The 14,539-nt window shown below is 42.1% G+C and overlaps 1 non-coding gene across 1 annotated transcript; it reads right to left on the bottom strand.

Moving 5' to 3' along the window:
- Positions 1-13,808: 13,808 nt before the first annotated feature.
- Positions 13,809-13,914, bottom strand: LOC120106152. Its single transcript, XR_005508377.1, has one exon. It is a non-coding gene; the product is annotated as a small nucleolar RNA R71 (small nucleolar RNA).
- Between the last annotated feature and the right edge of the window lie 625 nt (positions 13,915-14,539).

The following is a 14,539-nucleotide window of genomic DNA, read 5'->3' as shown; positions in this document are numbered from 1 at the left end:
CTAGGATTCCTACTTGGAGTAGGATTCCTATAGTCCTAATTAGATTAGGAGTTTTGAATTAAGTTTGGATTCCTACTTGGAGTAGGATTCCTAGAGTCCTAATCGGATTAGGACTCCAAATTCAAATTAGAGTCCTAATTGGATTAGGACTAGAATTAAACAAATCCTAATTAGATTAGGATTCCTCAAGTCCTAATTAATTATTAATCTAATGAATCAACATGACTCCTAATTGGGTTAGGATTGAAGAGTTCAATTGAGTCATGGTTCGTTCAAGTTCTAATTGGATTAGGACTAGCATAGATTGAATCCGATTGATTCATGATTTGGTTAATCCTAATTAGATTAGGACTAAACCATGAGAGGGGCACCTAATCCTCTTTGGAAGAGGATTAGGTTAACCAAGTAAGAGGGGCATCAGCCCCTCTCCACTTGGTTAGGGCGACATGAAGAGAGGGGCCGGCGCCCCCTCTTGGAAATAACTCAAGGGCTCCTAATTGTTAGGGGCCCTTCATACTTATTAAAAGGGAGCTAGGGCCGGCGCCCTAGTAGAGCTTTTCCTCTTCCCTTAGAGCCGTGGCCACCCTCTCCCTCCCTTGGTTCAGCCGCCAGCAAGAAGAAGAAAAGAAGAAGCCATGGCGTCCTCCTCTTCCTCCTTTCCTCCTTCCAACGCAGGGAAAAGAAAGTAGGCTGCAGGGGCTTTGCTTCTTCCTCTTCTTCATCCTTCTTCTTCCTTCACTCAAGTACATTCAAGAGTTGAAAGAAAGAGAGGAGATCAGCCATCAAAAGTTATCTCTGCAAGGGAGCTAGCACCCCAGTGAGATAGAGAGCTTGGATCGGATCCTGCTTCGTGTGGATACCCGTAGAGGCCGGGCACTTGAACGGCTTCAAGCGAACCTTCATTCAAAAACCACGATCATCAGTTTGCGGTGATCATCTACCCGCACAAGGTGAAGATCTGATCTTCTAAAGTTATTAAAAGTTTTTAATCCTTACCTAACTACGAACGGTCTTGAAACAACGTTCATGCGATGAACGTCGATCCCGCTTATGCCTCTTCCGCTGCCATCAGAATTTTTTTTTGAATTTTCTGGAGCATGGGCGGGGTTTCTAACAGTGGTATCAGAGCCTAGGCTTCATAGATTAGGGTAAGGATTAATTATTAGTAGGCTTATTAGATCTGAAAATTGAAAGATTATGCATGCTGAAAATTTTCTGCATGCAGATTTTTTCTAGGGTGCTAATTTTTGCATGCTGATTTTTATGTGATAAGATGATGATTCTAATTGCATTGTTAATGAGATTACAAAGTTTAGAATCATGATTAGCATGATCAGCAACCTATGTCACGAGATAATCAGTTAGTTTTCAGATCTGAAAATTAGAATTGCTGCATGTGGTGATGATCATAGGATTCAAACCTTTTTGGTATCAAATGTAATGACCTGCGATGTGATCTGTAATGTCATGTAATTTTTCAGATTGTTGCCCAGATAGACAACCCAAGAGGGGGGGTGAATTGGGTTTTAAAATAATTTTGCAATTAAAATGTTTGTGGATGACTAATTAATACTTTTGCAAGATGATTAATTAGTTGCTATGTGCTGTGAGTGAAATGAGAGTGAGAGAGAGAGAGACAAGCAATCACAAACACAATGTTTATAGTGGTTCGGAGCTAACCCTTGCTCCTACGTCCACTCCCCAAGTCTCACTTGGGAATTCACTATAACCCCTTGGATTACAGCTGGTTGTTTTACAAGCTCACAACCCAACTTGTTGTTTTACGAGCTCACAACGAACTCGGTCGGTTTTTCCAGGCTCACCGACTAGAACCACCCCGATTGTTTTCCCGGGATCACAATCGAACCCTTACACGTTGGTTTTACCCTCGGCTCACCAACCAACCTCTACACTCTCGATTCAATCCCCTGATTGAATCAAGCAAAGACAAGATGGAAAGAATGACAACAAATAGAAAAACAGAGCTTCTCAAAAGCAGATAAATAACAATATAAACTAGAGAGAAGTTAAGAGCCCTCAAACACGTTTGAGTTGGAGTAGAGTAGGGCTTCTTGAACTTTGAGTCTCCTCTTGAACGTCTGGTCGACTTGAAAGCAGGAGGAGACTTCTTTAATTGTTGGGAAGAGGGAGCTGGATGGAGTTAATGGTGCTCTTCCTTCTTTTCTGTTGAAAACCCGTTTGCAGAGAAAGAATGCTTGATTTCTTTGAATGGAATGGTAGTTCTCTGCCTTGCTACAGTCCTCTGTGGCTATTTAAACCATCCCCCACGGAAACTAGCCGTTAGACACCTTTTTCTGCCCGTTCTGCACACTCTGCACAACCTGACAATGTGTCCGTTGGGGTTGGAGTCGACTCGGCTGTAGCGGGAGTCGACTCATGCTTTTCTGGAGTCGGCTCGGCAACTGTTCCGGATTTGAATTAAAGTGACCTCCTCGACTGGGAGTCGACTCGACTTAACCCAGAGTCGACTCGCCAACTTCTGGAGCTGACTTGGCATTCTCGGAGTCGGCTCATTCCATGAAGTTCATGGAGCTAATTTTCAACTTGGCCCACTCGAGTCGACTCGACAATCCTGGGAGTCGACTCGGCGCTCAGAGCCCGAACTCCCGATCTTCTGTCTTTTGGCTCGTCCAGTCTTGGAGTCGACTCGAACTGTTCCGGAGTCGACTCGGCTCTCAGTTTCCGAAACATAGCCTTCTGCCTTTTTGGTGTATGCCTTGGAGTCGACTCGAGTTGTCTGGGAGTCGACTCGGCTCTCAGAGACAATAAGTCGGTCTTCTGTCTTTTTGGGGTCACGCTGTCTCGGAGTCGACTCGCGCATTGCGGGAGTCGACTCGGATCTCAGAGTCCGAAAACTGCTCTCTGACTTTTCCTTTGTGTACCACTGAGAGTCGACTCTCGCTTTCTTTGGAGTCGACCTGCCAACCATCAGAGTCGACTCGCGTTCCACAGGAGTCGACTCGAATCTCAAGGTCGAAAATCGCTCTCTGACTTTTCTGTCTGTAACACCTTGGAGTCGACTCAAACTACTCCAGAGTCGACTCTGTAAGCATCGGAGTCGACTCGCGCACTTCAGGAGTCGACTCGCTGACAGGTTTTGAGTTGATGCTTTCTGCTCGTCTGTCTGTTCTCAGTCGGAGTCGACTCGTAATGATCTGGAGTTGACTCGAGTCCGTGCCAGTGATTCTGATACGCTTGGAGTCGACTCGTAATATCCCGGAGTCGACTCGAGTCTCAGACTTTGGTTCAAACTGACTTCTTAATTTGTCCAAAATATCTTGAACCAAGTCTAGAAACATTTGGACAAGATTTTCACTGAAACACTCAATTGAATTCATTAGTAAACAAAAGATATACTCAAATGCTTTGAGCTCATCAAAATCAAATAGGGTTTTAATCAATCACTCCACAATCTTCCCCTTTTTGATGATGACAAAACATTGAGTATATGTAAAGTGAATTGCTCAATAAACAGGAAAATAAAATCCATAAATGAATTCAAGTGTCTGGTTATTTAATTTATCCAAGCTTGAAAGGTGTGAAACAATAAATTTTGGAGTTAAAGCTCCCCCTTTCATTTGGAATTATATAAGCCTTCATGTCATGCATTCAATTGTTTGGCTTATATATATTTAATGATTTAGCTTTCTTAAAAATTCAGATTCTCCCCCTCAACATATGCATTCTACTTTGTTTTGATTCTCTGAATTTCCTTTTAATGCATTGAAGTTTTTGAACTGAAATTTTTGGTTTTTAGAGGAAAAATCTGTCAATTTGTTCTTGAGTAGGATTCAACTAATCTCCGAATATCCCTTGAATAGATTCTGGAGATTACTCCATTAGGAGCCCCAACAGAGAGATAATGAGCCTCGAGGTACCAAATCCACTAAGAACAAATTATGTTTTAATTTTTGATTCTCATTTTGATTTCTTTTATGTTGATTCCATTTACATATCTACTAAATATTTCTTCCCCTTTTTGTCATCGTATCAAAAAGGAGGTAAGCAGAACAAACAATCAATTAGAGATCAAATTGCACACAATTGAAGAGAATATGTCTACTCATTGTATTGATGTGTATGTAAATACATTTTAGAATACAATAAGTAAAGCAAAAAGTACATGTCAAAATAACACAAAATGATCTAAGGCTTCCTCGAGGAGGATGCGGCTCCCCGGGGCATGCGCTCTGCAAGTAGTGTGACTGCATTGGTGACGTGTGTCCAGCTCTGCAAAATGATCTAAGGCTTCCTCGAGGAGGATGCGGCTCCCCGGGGCATGCGCCCTGCTATGTGTCGTATCGAGCTCGGTCACCGACTTCTGAAGTGTGTCCAGCTTGTCGATGAGCACATTCGCCAAGCGCTCGGCCCCCTGGGTAGTGGTGCCCATGTCGTGTCGCATGTCATCGCGCATCTTCCGAGTGGTGCTCGTGACTTCGCTCATGCTGTGGAACTGGGCTTGGATCAGGAACCTTACATTGTCGATCTCTTCCCGCACATGGGCCGTCATCTCAGCCACGGCGGACAGGAAAGGGACCAACGCTGAAGAAGGTGCAGGAGAAGGAGCAGGCACTGAACCCCGGAGCTCCCTAAGCAGGTCATCCCGGAGATCTCTAACTATCTCCTGCCGCAACTCCCGGAGCTGCTCAGGAGCGATCCGGACCTCCATGGACTGAGTATGTGGAGCTGAGGAGGAGGGTCCGGCTGAGGTGGTGGGAGCAGAAGTGGAGGAAAAGGTAGGATAGTCTGAGTCTGTGTCAGGACTGGGGGAATGTCTGGTGGTATGTGTGGAGGTGGATGATTTCCTAACCCAGGTTTCCTCGACCTTCCGAAACCCCATCCTGTGTAGGGTTCCCGGACGCATGCGATCTGTCCATCGCAATGCGCGAGAGGGTTCCCCCTCAGGAATGGGAATCTCGGCCTCCCTAAACAGAAGAGTGAACATCATGCCATAGGGGAGGGTGAGCCTAGGTCTATCTAGTGGCTCACATAGGTATCTATACATCATCTTGGGAAAGTTGATTGGGGTGTCCTGGAGGATGTAGAACATAAGAGCTAGGTCTCACTCAGATACAAAATCGAAGCGGCCAGTCTTCGGGAAGAGGGACCTAGAGATGATACTCAAGAGGAGCCGCATCTCAACTGAAAGTGAGCTAGCGGACACCTCATCTAAGGGGGACTGAGGTGGATGTCCTAGAATGGCCGTAAGGGCCTCAGTCCTATCCTCGGGGTGTGTGGGAGCCACCCCTACTTGTGGAAGATGGAGGACCTGAGCAATGATATCCTCCGAAATGAACAATGGGACCCCGGCTACCATGCCCTCGATACCCCCATCGCCCCTATGTACAGTACCGTAGAACTCCCTAACTAGGCCAGGGTATGTGGGGAGATCTAGGGAACAAAAATACTCTAAGCCCTGGGCCTGCAGTCTCTCTCCTATAGTAAAGCCCTCCCGAGAGAGATAGTCGAAATCGACGTATCTCCCGGTGGAGACCGCCTTCCCGGCGCACGGCCTCGAGGGAACCTCCCTCGGCGGGGAACGAGCCGGAGGTTGTGACCTCGCGGGGTCGTTCCGAGCCTTGGAACGCCGCTCGGTACCGGACGCGGGTTGGGGCCTCTTCCGGACAACGGCTTTACGAGGCATTTTGACCTAGAATGGGATAAAAACCCTAATGGACGGTGAAAGGTCGACGGGAAGAAGCTTAGGGACGGCCGGAGACGATCTAGAAGTCGGCTCTAGGGCTTGTGAACAGTGGCGGCGGTGAATAGAAGTGTTTTGTAAACGATGGAGTTAGGGTTAAAAAGTCGGATCCCGACTGCGAGTCGACTCCACTGAGTCGCGAGTCGACTCGACTCCAAAATATGCGCGAGTCGACTCTCCTTATGCGCCTATTGTCCTCGAGTCGACTTCCGACTGTATGCGAGTCGACTCCCCCTCTGTTGCCATCGTTCTCGAGTCGACTCCCGTAAAAGTGCGAGTCGACTCCCCCTTACGAGCCGACTCTGAAACTTACTCGAGTCGTCTCGAACTCTGGCACGCACCCAAAAAAATCATGCTATGTTCGTGCTGAATGAGGGAAAATCACTAAATTATGATCTGATTTGATGATCATTGAAAAGAAACTCTATATTAATCACAATCTAATCATCAAAATCAATGAATCTAGTGGAAAATACCACTAGGATGGATCAATCACTCCTAATACCCTCCTAAGCACACTAAATCTCTCTTCACTTAAGAGTTTTGTAAAAATGTCAGCTAATTGATCATCAGTGCAAACAAATAGAAGTGTCACATCACCATTCAGTATATGATCTCTTATGAAGTGATGTCTTATCTCAATATGTTTAGTTCTTGAATGCTGAATTGGATTTTTAGTTAGATTAATGGCACTTGTATTATCACAATTAATGGGAATTTTATCTTGTTTAATGCCATAATCTTCCAATTGTTGTTTGATCCACAAGATTTGAGCACAACAACTCCCGGCTGCAACATATTCAGCTTCAGCAGTAGATAATGCAACCGAGTTCTGTTTCTTGCTAAACCATGAGATTAAGTTTTCTCCTAGGAATTGACATGACCCGCTGGTGCTTTTTCTATCAAGTTTACATCCAGCAAAGTCTGAATCTGTGTATCCTATTAAGTTCAGGCTAGATTCTTTAGAATACCATAATCCTATATTCTTAGTTTCTATTAGGTATTTAAAGATTCTCTTGACTGCAATTAGATGAGATTCCTTAGGATTAGACTGATATCTAGCACACATGCAAACACTAAACATGATATCAGGTCTACTTGCAGTAAGATACAATAAAGATCCTATCATACCTCTATATAGTTTCTGATCTACAGATTTACCTGATTCATCTTGGTCTAATTTGCATGATGAGCTCATGGGGGTGCTGATTGACTTGTTCTCCTCCATATCAAACTTCTTAAGCATCTCCTTGATGTATTTGGCTTGATTGATGAAGATGCCTTCTTCAGATTGCTTAATTTGAAGCCCGAGGAAATAGTTCAGCTCTCCCATCATGCTCATCTCAAATTCACTCTGCATCAAGTTAGCAAATTCTTCGCAGAGGCGATTGTTAGTAGCACCGAAAATAATATCATCAACATAAATCTGTACTAATAACATATCTTTGTTTTTCTTCTTTAGAAACAATGTTGTATCTACATTGCCCCTAGAGAACTCATGTTCTAATAGGAATTTGCTAAGCCTCTCATACCATGCTCTAGGTGCTTGTTTCAAACCATAAAGTGCTTTGTTCAATTTATATACATGATTAGGGTATTGATGATTTTCAAAATCAGGAGGTTGTTCTACATATACCTCCTCATTAATATACCCATTTAAGAATGCACTTTTTACATCCATTTGAAATAATTTGAAGTCCTTAGAGCATGCAAATGCTAGTAAAAGTCTAATTGCCTCAAGTCTAGCTACAGGAGCAAAGGTTTCATCAAAATCTATACCTTCTTCTTGATTATAACCCTTTGCTACTAGTCTAGCCTTATTCCTTATTACAATACCATTTTCATCAAGTTTATTTTTATAAATCCATTTGGTACCTATAATTGAATATTCAAAAGGTCTTTCAACTAGATTCCATACCTTGTTTCTAGTAAATTGGTTTAATTCTTCTTGCATTGCATTTATCCAATTTACATCTTTTTCAGCTTCTTCTATGTGTTTGGGCTCAAAATGTGAAACGAAAGCTAGATGATTGTTTAAGTTTCTAAGTGATGCTCTAGTCCTAACAGGTTGAGATGGATCATCTAGAATTAATTCCTTAGGATGCCCGTGAGCAAACCTCCAAGCCTTAGTCAGCCCATGATCCATAATAGCCTCTTGGCTTGATGATGCATTTCCAATTAATTTTTGATTATCATCTTGTAATGTCATCTCATCTATCTTCTCTTCAAGAATTTCACCATCATCATCGAAATTAACTCTCTTGCTAGAAGAGATATCACTAAAATCATCAAAAACAACATGTATGGATTCTTCTATAACTAGGGTTCTTTTATTAAAGATTCTATAGGCTTTACTAGTTGTGGAGTACCCCAAGAATATACCCTCATCAGATTTAGAGTCAAATTTTTCTAGATTATCTTTCCCATTATTATGAACAAAACACCTACATCCAAAAATATGAAAATAGTTCACTTTTGGTTTTCTGTTTTTCCAAAGTTCATAAGGTGTTTTCTTTATGATGGGTCTTAATAAAACTCTATTTAATATATGACAAGAAGTATTGATGGCTTCTCCCCAAAAGTACTTAGGGAGGTTACTTTCACACAACATAGTTCTAGCCATTTCCTCTAGAGTTCTATTTTTCCTCTCTACAACTCCATTTTGTTGTGGTGTCCTAGGTGCAGAAAAATTGTGTGTGATCCCCTTTTTACTACAAAACTCATCAAATAAATGATTTTCAAATTCGGTACCATGGTCACTTCTAATAGCTATTACTGAAGTATCTCTAGCATTTGTTACTTCTTTATGAAATTTCTTGAAAATTGAAAATGCTTGATCCTTATGACCTAAGAACATGACCCAAGTATATCTAGAATAATCATCTACGATAACTAGACCATATTTATTTCCTCCTAGACTTGTGGTTCTAGTTGGTCCGAATAGGTCCATGTGTAGTAGTTCTAGAGGTCTAGAGGTAGAGACACAATTTATAGATTTAAAGGAGTTCCTCGATTGTTTGCCAAATTGACATGCTTCACATATTTTATTCTTTTCAAACTTTAATTTTGGCAAACCTATCACAGAATCTCTTTTAACTAGTTTAGATATTGTGTCCATGCTTTCATGACCTAACTTACGGTGCCATAACCAACTAGCATCATTATCCTTAGTTTCATTAACAACTAAACATGGGTTGTGTTTGGCAAGATCCTCAAGGTCTACAACATACACATTTCCACGTCTTATTCCTTTAAAAACTAAACTATTGTCATTTAGGTTTGTTATGATGCATAGTGATGGTTTAAACATAACATTATAACCTCTATCATATAATTGACTAATGCTTAATAAATTATGCTTAAGACCATCAACATATCGAACATTATCAATAAAAGTAGAAGGGATAATTTGTACTTTACCTATACCAATGATGTGACCTTGGTTATTGTCTCCAAAAGTCACAGCACCTCCCTTCTTAGCTTCAAGGGTGAAGAATTGATCCTTGTCACCCGTCATGTGTCTTGAGCAGCCACTATCCAAGTACCAGCAATTTTTGTTGACCTTGGCTGCAAGACACTCCTACACAAGCAAATCATATAACCTTAGGTACCCAAGTTTTCTTGGGTCCTTCATGGTTAGTCATGTTGGTTCCTTTCGGAACCCATACCCTTTTAATTTTTCTTTTTATTTTTCCTTTTCTATAATTGCACACATTTGCTTTATGTCCTAATGTTCCACAGCAAAAGCATGTTATTTTCATAGTTTTGCTTTCTCCTGCTTTAACAAAGAAGTTACTAAGAAGTTTTTGCTTATTTTTAGGTTTATATCCTAAACCTGCTCTATTGAATACAGCTCGTTGACTATTAAGTATCATATTCAATTTTTCCGAACTATATGTAAATTTTTCAACCAAAGGTTTGTATTTTTCAAGTTCTTTAGTTAGAATTTGTTTTTCGGTTTTTAGAATGTTTAAGTCTTTTATGAGATTCTTGTTTAAGATTTGTTTATTGTTTTTAAGTTCTGAAATTTCTTTAGTTAGTTTTTCATTATCTTTACTCAAGGTATTAGTCTTTTGAGTTAAGAGTTGGTTGCTTGTCTTAAGTTCTAAGTTTTCTTTGGTGATAAAGTCCTTATCCTTAACTAGTTTATCGTATTTATGTAGGTATGATTGATTAGCTATCTTTAGCTCTTTATTCTTAAGATTTATGGCCTTATACTCAATCATTAGTTCATTAAATGCATCATATAGTTCATCAAATGTAAAATCTAGATGCGTTTCGGATGTTACCTCATTTTCATTGGCCATGAAGCAGAAATTGGCCTTTTCTTCTTGTTCCTCATCCGATGATGACGATGATGCGTCGGAGTCCGATAAGGTGGTGACAAGGGCTTTCTTCTTCTTGTACTTGCTTCCCTTCTTTAGTAAGGGACACTCAGCTCTGATGTGTCCCGGCTTCTTCCACTCATAGCATCCAATCCCCTCATTTTCCCTTTTCTTACCTTTATCCTTGCGATAGGAATTTGAGGGGCCTCTCCTTTGATGATAGGACTTCTTGTGGTTGATGAATTTTCTGAACTTGCGCACGAGAAGAGCCTCATCATCATCTCCGTCATGATCTTCTTCTTCACTGCTGCTACTGCAAGACAAATCTTTGTTAGATGATGTAGATTTGAGAGCTATTACCTTTTTCTTATGGGAGGACTCTTCTTCGCTGTGCTGCTTCATTGTTAGCTCGTGCGTCATTAGGGATCCAAGAAGCTCCTCAAGTGGTAGCTTGTTCAAGTCCTTGGCTTCTTGGATTGCCGTCACTTTGGCTTTCCATGACCTTGGTAGACAGCGAAGAATCTTCCTGACAAGCTCACTGTTAGTATAGTTTTTGCCAAGGCTTTTTAGGCCATTGACAATGTCAGTGAATCTAGTGAACATGCAAGTGATTGTTTCATTAGAATCCATTTTAAATAGTTCATACTTATGAACCAATATATTTATTTTGGATTCTTTGACTTGATTCGTGCCCTCATGGGTCACTTCAAGTCTATCCCAAATCTCTTTTGCAGAATTGCAAGTAGAGACCCTATTGAATTCATTCCTATCTAATGCACAGTAAAGCACATTCATTGCTTTGGAATTGAGTTGTGCCTTTCTCATGTCATGTTCATCCCAATCCTTTTCGAGTTTGGGTACAGTGACACCCTCTACATAGATGGATGGGATGTATGGTCCATTTGATACAATGGTCCACATCTCATAGTCTTGGGCTTGGATAAATATTCTCATCCTAGCCTTCCAATATGAGTAGTCGGATCTATTAAAGAATGGGGGTCTTTGGGTGGACTGACCCTCAATGTGGGAAGATCCAAATGGGGTTGTCATTTTGATCTTTTACTCTTAGGGTAGAAGAGTTTAGGCTCTGATACCACTTGTTGCCCAGATAGACAACCCAAGAGGGGGGGTGAATTGAGTTTTAAAATAATTTTGCAATTAAAACGTTTGTGGATGACTAATTAATACTTTTGCAAGATGATTAATTAGTTGCTATGTGCTGTGAGTGAAATGAGAGTGAGAGAGAGAGACACAAGCAATCACAAACACAATGTTTATAGTGGTTCGGAGCTAACCCTTGCTCCTACGTCCACTCCCCAAGTCTCACTTGGGAATTCACTATAACCCCTTGGATTACAGCTGGTTGTTTTACAAGCTCACAACCCAACTTGTTGTTTTACGAGCTCACAACGAACTCGGTCGGTTTTCCCAGGCTCACCGACTAGAACCACCCTGATTGTTTTTTCGGGATCACAATCGAACCCTTACACGTTGGTTTTACCCTCGGCTCACCAACCAACCTCTACACTCTCGATTCAATCCCCTGATTGAATCAAGCAAAGACAAGATGGAAAGAATGACAACAAACAGAAAAACAGAGCTTCTCAAAAGCAGATAAATAACAATATAAACTAGAGAGAAGTTAAGAGCCCTCAAACACGTTTGAGTTGGAGTAGAGTAGGGCTTCTTGAACTTTGAGTCTCCTCTTGAACGTCTGGTCGACTTGAAAGCAGGAGGAGACTTCTTTAATTGCTGGGAAGAGGGAGCTGGATGGAGTTAATGGTGCTCTTCCTTCTTTTCTGTTGAAAATCCGTTTGCAGAGAAAGAATGCTTGATTTCTTTGAATGGAATGGTAGTTCTCTGCCTTGCTACAGTCCTCTGTGGCTATTTAAACCATCCCCCACGGAAACTAGCCGTTAGACACCTTTTTCTGCCCGTTCTGCACACTCTGCACAACCTGACAATGTGTCCGTTGGGGTCGGAGTCGACTCGCGCGATCTGGAGTCGACTCGGCTGTAGCGGGAGTCGACTCATGCTTTTCTGGAGTCGGCTCGGCAACTGTTCCGGATTTGAATTAAAGTGACCTCCTCGACTGGGAGTCGACTCGACTTAACCCGGAGTCGACTCGCCAACTTCTGGAGCTGACTTGGCATTCTCGGAGTCGGCTCATTCCATGAAGTTCATGGAGCTAATTTTCAACTTGGCCCACTCGAGTCGACTCGACAATCCTGGGAGTCGACTCGGCGCTCAGAGCCCGAACTCCCGATCTTCTGTCTTTTGGCTCGTCCAGTCTTGGAGTCGACTTGAACTGTTCCGGAGTCGACTCGGCTCTCAGTTTCCGAAACATAGCCTTCTGCCTTTTTGGTGTAGCGCTGCCTTGGAGTCGACTCGAGTTGTCTGGGAGTCGACTCGGCTCTCAGAGACAATAAGTCGGTCTTCTGTCTTTTTGGGGTCGCGCTGTCTCGGAGTCGACTCGCGCATTGCGGGAGTCGACTCGGATCTCAGAGTCCGAAAACTGCTCTCTGACTTTTTCTTTGTGTACCACTGAGAGTCGACTCTCGCTTTCTTTGGAGTCGACCTGCCAACCATCGGAGTCGACTCGCGTTCCACAGGAGTCGACTCGAATCTCAGGGTCGAAAATCGCTCTCTGACTTTTCTGTCTGTAACACCTTGGAGTCGACTCAAACTACTCCAGAGTCGACTCTGTAAGCATCGGAGTCGACTCGCGCACTTCAGGAGTCGACTCGCTGACAGGTTTTGAGTTGATGCTTTCTGCTCGTCTGTCTATTCTCAGTCGGAGTCGACTCGTAATGATCCGGAGTCGACTCGAGTCCGTGCCAGTGATTCTGATACGCTTGGAGTCGACTCGTAATATCCTGGAGTCGACTCGAGTCTCAGACTTTGATTCAAACTAACTTCTTAATTTGTCCAAAATATCTTGAACCAAGTCTAGAAACATTTAGACAAGATTTTCACTGAAACACTCAATTGAATTCATTAGTAAACAAAAGATATACTCAAATGCTTTGAGCTCATCAAAATCAAATAGGGTTTTAATCAATCACTCCACACAGATGCTTGCATGCATCTTATTTAATGTTTTGAGAGGCCTGCGTGCCTCCTAAAAGAGGATGTAATTTATTATTATTTTTATTTTACATCTGGTTGTATTTCTGTGATGTGATGTACGTCAACGATCAAGTTGAAGACAAGGCATGGGATGAACAGGGGTCTAAGCGGTTGATGGCGATTGGATCAAGAGTTGGTCAAGGATCGAATCAAGGAGGCTTGGAACCAATTCAAGAGTTGAAGACCAGTTGATCGATTGACGTGCATGTGCTTGTAATACGACCTAACTAGAATCCATGATCATCACCTATTTAAAGTTTAGCTTTAATTATTGCTGCGATTATAACTGCCTGCAATGTGCCGTTTGCATGTGATGTGAATGAGAGTCAGGTAGATAGGTTTACATATGATGTAGCAAACCCAATTGAGACCTAAATTAAAACCTCCTCCATCTTTTTATGGGCTCACCAACGAAGACCCATACAAACATTTAGATGAATTTCTTGAGATTTGCACCACTGTCAAGATTCAGAACTTCACTGATGATGCCCTGAAACTTAGGTTATTCTCCTTCTCCCTTAAAGATAGAGCCAAACAATGGCTGAATTCTTTAGAAGCAAACTCGATTCGTTCTTGGGATCAAATGCAACAAGAATTTCTTAAAAAATACTTTCCTATAGGAAGAATGAACCAGTTTAGACGTGCCATTACAAGCTTCTCCCAAACCGAGGGAGAAGAATTTCATGAAACTTGGAAGAGATTTCGGGACCTAATCCGTAAATGCCCTCATCATCAAATACCTAAGTGGCAACTAGTGCAATATTTTTATGACGGATTGACAGAACGAAACCGTCAGATGATCGATGCTGCATGCGGGGGCACTTTTATGCTTCAAAATGAGCATGAAGCATGGCAATTATTTGAAAATCTTAATGAAAACTCCCTCCACCATGCTTCATGTTCTCGTCAAGCACCCCCGAGTTCTCAAAGAAAAGGGACCATTTGTGAAATAAGTCATTCTATGGACCTGTCTAGCAAGGTAGATGCATTGTCCCATAAGATTGACCAACTGATGATAGGTGGGCATTACATGAACTCTTCCCAAGCACAAGTGTGTACTATTTGTTCTAGCCCATCCCACCCTATTCATGAGTGCCCTTCAGTGCCCCAATTCCCCGAACTCGTGCAAGAACACATCAATGTTGCTCAAACACAGCCTAGACCGGGTAATGACCCATTTTCCAATACATATAACCCGGGATGGCGAAATCATCCAAACTTTTCTTGGAAGCAGCAAGCTTCGAACACAGCCCAACCCTATTCCCAAAATTTTCAAAATCCTCAGAATTTTCAAACCCAATAAAATATTCATCCCTACCGTCCCTCGACTCAATTTCAAGACACTCCTCCTCCACCCCAAAGA

Source organism: Phoenix dactylifera, unplaced genomic scaffold (assembly GCF_009389715.1).
Source record: "Phoenix dactylifera cultivar Barhee BC4 unplaced genomic scaffold, palm_55x_up_171113_PBpolish2nd_filt_p 000479F, whole genome shotgun sequence".
Classification (NCBI taxonomy): domain Eukaryota; kingdom Viridiplantae; phylum Streptophyta; class Magnoliopsida; order Arecales; family Arecaceae; genus Phoenix; species Phoenix dactylifera.
This window is presented reverse-complemented; position numbering and strand designations above follow the sequence as displayed.